The 8,976-nt window shown below is 38.1% G+C and overlaps 1 non-coding gene across 1 annotated transcript; it reads right to left on the bottom strand.

The window, feature by feature from the left end:
• Window positions 1–8,649: 8,649 nt before the first annotated feature.
• TRNAW-CCA (transfer RNA tryptophan (anticodon CCA)) lies at window positions 8,650–8,721 on the bottom strand. The gene has a single exon. It is a non-coding gene; the product is annotated as a tRNA-Trp (tRNA).
• Window positions 8,722–8,976: the final 255 nt, after the last annotated feature.

Genomic DNA, 8,976 nt, shown 5'->3' on the forward strand with positions numbered 1-8,976 from the left:
TTTGTTGAAATGTCAGTTGTGCTACTTTATTCAAGTATCAATATCACCTGTTCATTGTGTACAGAGTGTAAAATCACTTCATCTTCTAGAACCTGGATTTTCTTATTTGCAAGACAGGAATCAATTTCACTGAGAATACAGGTGGTATCATATATAAAGTTGAACCCAACGGATGCACAATAATAAGGGGGCACTCAAAAATGTTATTTTTCTGCTCTCATCTCAGAGATATCTAAGACAACATATGAAAATTATTTTAAAACGCCATAAGTAAAACACCCTCCTAGAGGCAAAGAACTCGAGTTAAATGGGTGCCAGGCATTTCATTCTAAGCACTGAATCTATCCTCCAGCATTTCAGAATATGCCCATGTTTCCTCTTGATATTCTCCACATTGCATACCACCCCAGCAATGTATCACCTTATTTAGCAGTCATTTTTTTTTTATAATAAGCCTTGAGATGTGCAATATTTTAACTTCTACTTTAGTTTCCAATTTTTTGGAAAAATTATTAAACTAACCTCTTAAATCCCCCTATCAAAAGAGATTGTAATCACTAGACCTGTAATGTTCTTTAATTGAAGGAGAATTGCTTTACAGAATGTTGGTGTTTTCCATCAAACCTCGACATGAATCAGCCATATGTGTACATATATGCCCTCCCTTTTGAAACTCTCTCCCAACTCCCTTCCATCTCCCTCCCCATCCTACCCCTCTAGATTGATATAGAGCCTCTGTTTGAGTTTCTTGAGCCATACAGCAAATTCCCGTTGGCTATCTATTTTATATATGGTAATGTAAGTTTCCATGTTACTCTTTCCATACATCTCACCCTTTCCTCCCCTCTCCCCATGTCCATAAGTCTGTTCTCTATGGCTGTTTCTCCATTGCTGCCCTGTACATAAATTCTTCAGTGCCATTTTTCTAGATTCTGTATATATGCATTAGAATACGATATTTCTCTTTCTCTTTCTGACTTACTTCACTCTGTATAATAGGTTCTAGGTTCATCCACCTCATTAGAACTGACTCAAAGGTGTTCCTTTTTATGGCTGAGTAGTATTTCATTGTGTATATATACCACAACTTCTTTATGCATTCACCTGTTGATGGATATCTAGGTTGCTTCAATGTTTTCATGTAAACAGTGTTGCAAAAAACAATGGGATACATGTGTCTTTTTCAATTTTTGTTTCCTCATGATATATGCCTAGGAGTGGGATTGCTCGGTCATATTGTGGTTTTACTTCAATTTTTTTAAGGATCTCCATACCATCTTCCATAGTGGCTGTATCAATTTATATTCCCATCAACAGTGCAAGAGCATTCCCTTTTCTCCACACCCTCTCCAGCATTTATTTTTTGCAGACTTTTTGATGATGGCCATTCAGACTGGTGTGAGGTGATATCTCACTGTAGTTTTGATTTGCATTTCTCTAACAACGAACGATGTTGAGCATTTTTTCATGTGTTTGTTAGCCATCTGTATGTCTTATTTGGAGAAATGTCTGTTTAAGTCTTTTCCCCATTTTTTGATTCAGTTGTTTGTTTTACTGCTATTGAGTTGCAACACTGCTCAGCAATTCATCATCATTCTCACTTCATTTCCAAGCACATAATACAAAATTGTTTCTGTGCCTCTAATTATCTAAAGAACTCTAAAAACCCATCTCAGTGCATGGACTATAACTTTTTCTCAAGACTCTTTTTTAGTTTATTCAAATGCATGAGGTAGCTGAAATTATGCATAATCACTGTTCAAACTACCCATATCTATTTACAAAAAGCAGTCTTTGTTTTGTCTTCTAACAAAGGCCTCTGTAGGTGTGACACAGATTAATACTTTAATTATACCACTGTGAAACAGAAACAAGTAAAAAAAAGAAGTCAGTTTTTCTTTTCTACTGATCATTGCCACTGCTTTTATAGAATAAGATAATGAATATTCACATAAATTAACTAAAATCTTTTTTCTTTTTCTATTTTTGTGTTTAATTTCACACACTTCATAAACAATGAGATCATATAGGAGTGAATTTTAAAATGATTTTTTTAAACTTTATTTTACTTTCTTGCTTGTATCTCAGTATATCAAAATGAGAAAAAAAAAGTGGGTTAAAACTGAAGTCACAGCTTCTTTGGATAATGAATACAAATTTTTGAATTCATTTTTATTTTTCTGGGAAGAAGCTTCAGTAATTTCTTCAAATTTTCAATTTAAGAAGCATCCAAAATATTTTAACAGTAACAATACCCAGTTGTGGATGTGACTGGTGATAGAAGAAAGGGCCCATGCTGTAAAAGCAATATTGCATAGGAACCTGGAATGTTAGGTCCATGAATCCAGGAAAGTTGGAAGTGGTCAAACAGGAGATGGCAAGAGTGAATGTCAATATTCTAGGAATCAGCAAACTAAAATGGACTGGAATGGGTGAATTTAACTCAGATGACCATTATATCTACTACTGTGGGCACGAATCCCTTAGAAGAAATGGAGTAGCTACCATGGTCAACTTAAAGAGTCCAAGATGCGGTAATTGGATGCAATCTCAAAAATGACAGAAAGATCTCTGTTCGTTTCCAAGGCAAATCATTCAATATCACAGTGATCCAAGCCTATGCTCCAACTAGTAATGCTAAAGAAGCTGAAGTTAAATGGGTTTATGAAGACCTACAGGAACTTTTAGAACTAATACCCAAAAAAGATGTCCTTTTTATTTATAGGGGACTGGAATGCAAAAGTAGGAAGTTAAGAAAAACCTGGAGTAACAGGCAAATTTGGCCTTGGAATATGGAATGAAGCAGGGCAAAGGCTAACAGAGTTTTGCAAAGAAAATGCACTGGTCATAGCAAACACCCTCTTCCAACAACACAAGAGAAGACTCTACACACGGACATCACCAGATGGTCAACACCGAAATCAGTTTGATTATATTCTTTGCAGCCAAAGATGGAGAAGCTCTATACAGTCAGAAAAAATAAGACCAGGAGCTGACTGTGGCTCAATTCATGAACTCCTTACTGCCAAATTCAGACTTAAATTGAAGAAAGTAGGGAAAACCACTAGACCATTCAGGTATGACCTAAATCAAATCCCTTATGATTATACAGTGAAAGTGAGAACTAGATTTAAAGGACTAGATCTGATATACAGAGTACCTGATGAACTATGAATGGAGGTTCGTGACATTGTACAGGAGACAGGGATAAAGACCATCCCCAAGAAAAAGAAATGCAAAAAAGCAAAATGGCTGTCTGGGGAGGCCTTACAAATAGCTGTGAAAAGAAGAGAGGTGAAAAGCAAAGGAGAAAAGGAAAGATATAAGCATCTGAAGGCAGAGTTTTATAGAATAGCAAAGAGAGATAAGAGAGCATTCCTCAGCTATCAGTGCAAAGAAAATAGAGGAAAAAAAAAAAAGCAGAATGGGAAAGACTAGAGATCTCTTCAAGAAAATTAAAGATACCAAGGGACCATTTCATGCAAAGATGGACTTGATAAAGGACAGAAATGGTCTGGACCTAACAGAAGCAGAAGATATTAAGAAGAGGTGGCAGGAATACACAGAAGAACTATACAAGAAAGATCTTCACAACCCAGATAATCATGTCTACCTAGAGCCAGACATCCTGGAATGTGAAGTCAAGTGGGCCTTAGAAAGCATCACTACGAACAAAGCTAGTGGAGGTGATGGAATTCCAGTGGAGCTATTTCAAATTCTAACAAATGATGCTGTAAAAGTGCTGCACTCAATATGCCAGCAAATTTGGAAAACTCTGCAGTGGCCACAGGACTGGAAAAGGTCAGTTTTCATTCCGATCCCAAAGAAAGGCAATACCAAAGAATGCTCAAACTACCGCACAATTGCACTCATCTCACACGCTAGTAAAGTAATGCTCAAAATCTCCAAGCCAGGCTTCAGCAATACATGAACCGTGAACTTCAAGATGTTTAAGCTGGTTTTAGAAAATGCAGAGGAATCAGAGATCAAATTGCCAACATTCTCAGGTTCATCGAAAATGCAAGAGAGTTCCAGAAAAACATATATTTCTGCTTCATTGACTATGCCAAAGCCTTTGACTGTGTGGATCACAATAAACTGTGGAAAATTCTGAAAGAGATAGGAATACCAGACCACCTGACCTGCCTCTTGAGAAACCTATATGCAGGTCAGGAAGCAACAGTTAGAACTGGACATGGAACAACAGACTGGTTCCAAATAGGAAAAGGAGTACGTCAAAGCTGTATATTGTCACCCTGCTTATTTAACTTCTATGCATAGTACATCATGAGAAATGCTGGGCTAGGAGAAACACAAGCTGGAATCCAGATTGCCAGGAGAAATGTCAACAACTCAAATATGCAGATGACACCACCCTTATGACGGAAGGTGAAGAGGAACTGAAAAGCCTCTTAATGAAAATGAAAGAGCAGAGTGAAAAAGTTGGCTTAAAGCTCAACAGTCAGAAAACGAAGCTCATGGCATCTGGTCCCATCACTTCATGGAAAATAGATGGGGAAACAATGGAAACAGTGTCAGACTTTTTCTTTTTTTTTTTTGTGCTCTAAAATCACTGCAGTTGGTGATTGCAGCCATGAAGGTAAAAGGTGCTTACTCCTCGGAAGGAAAGTTATGACCAACCTAGATAGCATATTAAAAAGCAGAGATATTACTCTCTCAACAAAGGTCCATCTAGTCAAGGCTATGGTTTTTCCAATGGCCATGTATGGATGTGAGAGTTGGACTGTGAAGAAAGCAGAGCACCAAAGAATTGATGCTTTTGAACTGTGGTGTTGGAGAAGACTCTTGAGAGTCCCTTGGACTGCACGGAGATCCAACAAGTCTATCCTAAAGGAGATCAGTCCTGAGTGTTCATTGGAAGGACTGATGCTAAAGCTGAAACTCCAATACTTTGGCCACCTGATGCGAAGAGTGACTCATTGGAAAAGACCCTGATGCTGGGAGGGATTGGGTGGAGGAGGAGAAGGGGACGACAGAGAATGAGATGGCTGGATGTCATCACTGACTCGATGGACCTGAGTTTGGGCGAACTCCGGGAGTTGGTGATGGACAGGGAGGCCTGGCGTGCTGCGATTCGTGGGATCACAAAGAGTCAGACATGACTGAGCGAGTGAACTGAACTGAACTGAATTTTTTTTTAAATAGCTGTTTCATCAGGATAGCCATTATTTTTAAGGGTTCTTGGAAAAAGGACTTTTATGTGCCATTAATGATAATTAAATCTTAAAGTTTTCTTGAATCCTTTAGTATTATATTAAAAGTTATATATATATATATATATTCACACTGTACTTTATTGATGTTTATCTTAATAAAAGCATGAAATATTTAGATATAACTTTAGCTGGAAGTCTATTCAACACAGCATTCCTATAACAGTAAAATGTAGAAAATTAGTTTAAAAATATAATACTAAGCAACCACTGAAGTTAAGAAAACATTGTATCTTACTACTGCAAAATTTGGTAACCAATTTGCTTCTTTTCCCATATAGTCAATCTTTTCTTCAGTTACTATGGACAAAATATCTAATCTTCTATTTTAGGCCTGCCTTTTTATCCCTGTGCAATTGTTTCATTCTCTACTTACAATTTGTCCAGTGACGCATAATTAATGAGTTGTAGATCTGTGATTCAAGCAAAGGATTTTTTAGACTTCAAAGCTCCTGTGCTCTTCCCTAAATGCAAATACTTAGAACCTTACTACAATTGTTAAAATTTGTTTCTCTTCAGTGTTTCTTCAAATTGAAATAGGTAAATATCAAAATTAGTAAATTTATTAAAACAATTTCTTGTTCTTTCTCTGATAGCATCACTACAAGAATAATCTCTCCTCTCTTTTACTTATCAATTTTCCTTATCAATGGCATGTGTGTTAAGTCACTTCAGTTGTGTACGACTCTTTGTGACCCCATGGACTGTAGCCTGCTAGACTCCTCTGTTCATGGGATTCTCCAGGCAAGAATACTAGAATGGGTTGCCATGCCCTCCTCCAGGGGATCTTCCCGACCCAGAGAATGAATCCGAGCCTCCTGCTGCTTCTGCATTTCAGGCAGATTCTTTACCACTGAGCCACTAGGGAAATCCGTCCTTTTCAATATACAGACATAAAAAATTAACACCAGTCTTAATTCCACATACTTATTAAACTCCACTTGGACTCTCTGATCCATTTTAAGTGTTCCTCAATTTCTTTCCTCCCACCTCTCTTGAGCTCAGTCTAGTTTAGATTTCATCCCCATAGCTCTTTTGAACTAACACTTGTCAAAGTTGACGGTGACGTCTAAATAACTAGGACCACTGCTCATTTCTCTGTTCTAGTCTTATTTGACCCATAATCATCAGTTTATACATTTTATTATTCTTTACATGGTATTCTTCTTGAAATACCATGTTTATTTCAGTATCAGTAAGTAAAAGGGTGTTTCACGGAACAGTCATTGCAGTTTTTTTCTCCTTTCTTTGCCTTTACATTCTGAACCAGAACTATACAAAATAAACATTAAACCAGCCTAAAAGTGAACCAAAAGTGTAAATTTAAAGTTTTATAAAAATAAAAAGAACAGGATATTTTAATCTTAATAGTATAGTTTATATAAGGCTATATATTAAGAGCATAATTACAAATATAAGCAAGGTAAAATAATAATGATATCATCTTTATTGAAATGTAATAACATATAACATTCTCTTTGCTATAGGTTTATAGCATAGAGTACGAATTAGTATAAATTGTGAAATTATCACCATAAGGCTCTTCCTATCCAACACAATACAAAGTTACAAATTTTTTTTGTGTGTGTGATGAAAGCTTTAGAAATTTACATTTTTAGCAACTTTACAATTTGCCAGACAATATTATTAACTATGGAGTTTCCCTGGTGGCTCAGCAGTGAACAATCTGTCTGCATGCAGGAGACACAGAAGGTGAGGGTTCGATATCTGGGTTGGGAAGATCCCCTGGAGGAAGGCACGGCAACCCACTCCAGAATTCTTGCCTGGGGAATCCCTCTTGACAGAGGAGGGTGGTGGGCTATAGTCCATAGTGTCATATAGAGTTGGACAGGACTGAAGCGACTCAGCACTCAGGCACACAGTATTAAATATAGTCACTATGCTGACTGCCTCCTGAGAAATCTGTATGCAAGTCAAGAAGCAACAGTTTGAACCAGACATGGAACAACAGACTGGTTCCAAATTGGGAAGGAGTATATCAAAGCTGTATATTGTCACTCTGCTTAATTAGCTTATATACAGAGTACATCATGCAAAATGCCTGGCTGGATGAAGCACAAGCTGGAATCAAGATTGCTGGGAGAAATATCAATAACCTCAGATATGCAGATGACACCACCCTTATGGCAGAAAGTGAAGAACTAAAGAACCTCTTGATGAAAGTGAAAGAGGAGGGTGGAAAAGTTGGCTTAAAACTCAACATTCAGAAAACTTAGATCATGGCATCTGGTCCCATCACTTCATGTCAAATAGTTGGGAAAATAATGGAAACAGTGACAGACTTTATTTTTTGGTCTCCAAAATCACTGTAGATGGTGACTGCAGCCATTAAATTAAAAGACACTTGCTCCTTGCAAGAAAAGTTATGACCAAACTAGATAACATATTAAAAAGCAGAGACATTACCTTGCCAACAAAGATCTGTCTAGTCAAAGCTGTGGTTTCTCCAGTAGTCACGTATGGATGTGAGAGTTGGACCATAAAGAAAGCTGAGCACCAAAGAATGATGCTTTTGAACTGTGGTGTTGGAGAAGACTCTTGAGAGTCCCTTGGACTGCAAGGAGATCCAACCAGTCCATTCTAAAGGAAATCCGTCCTGAATATTCATTGGAAGGACTGATGCTGAAGCTGAAATTCTAATACTTTGGCCACCTGATGGGAAGAACTGAATCATAGGAAAAGACCCTGATGCTGGGAAAGATTGAAGGTGGGAGGAGAGGGGATGACAAAAGATGAGATGATTGGATGGCATCACCGATGTGATGGAGATGAGTTTGAGCAGGCTCCAGGAGTTGATAATGGACAGGGAAGCTTGGAGTGCTGCAGTCCCTGGGGTCACAGAGTTGGACATGACTGAGCAACTGAACTGATACTGTATATTATATCCTTGTGATTTAGTTTGTAATTGGAAGTTAGTATCTCTTGATCCCCTTCAGTCATTTTACCCACCTTCCAATACCCCTTCCTTCTGGATATCATAAATTATTCTCTGTATCTGTGAATTTTGTTTTGTTTGGTCTTTTGACTGTTTTTGTAGATTCCACATATTGGCGAAATCATAGAATATTTGTCTTTCTCCATCTGACTTATTTCACTTAACATAATATCCTCTTTGTCCACTCATGTTTGTCCCCAATGTAAAGATTTATTTCTTTTTTATATTTGAGTAATATTTCATGATAATAAACTGTGGGAAGCTCATACAGAGATGGGAATGCCAGACCATCTTACCTGTCTCCGAAGGAACCTCAAGTCAAGAAGGTGAAGGTGAAGTTGCTCAGTCGTGTCCAACTCTTTGCAACCCCGTGGACTGTAACCTACTAGGCTTCTCCGTCCATGGGATTCTCCAGGCAAGAATACTGGAGTGGATTGCCATTTCCTTCTCCAGGGGATCTTCCCGACCCAGGGATCGAACCCGGGTCTCCTGCATTGGAGGCAGACGCTTTAACCTCTGAGCCACCAGGGAAGCCCCAAACCCCATGCAGAACAACTGATTGGTTCAGCACTGAGAAAGGAGTACGAAAGGGCTATCTGTTCTCACTCTGTTTGTCTAACCTATACACTGAGCACATTATGAGAAATGCCATGCTGATGAGTTACAAGCTGGAATCAAGACAGGTGGAAGAAACATCAACAACCTCAGATATGTGAATGATACCACTCTAATGGCAGAAAGCGAAGAGGAACTAAAGAGCCTCTTGATGAGGGTGAAAGAGGAGAA

This window comes from Capricornis sumatraensis, chromosome 8 (genome assembly GCF_032405125.1).
Source record: "Capricornis sumatraensis isolate serow.1 chromosome 8, serow.2, whole genome shotgun sequence".
NCBI lineage: Eukaryota > Metazoa > Chordata > Mammalia > Artiodactyla > Bovidae > Capricornis > Capricornis sumatraensis.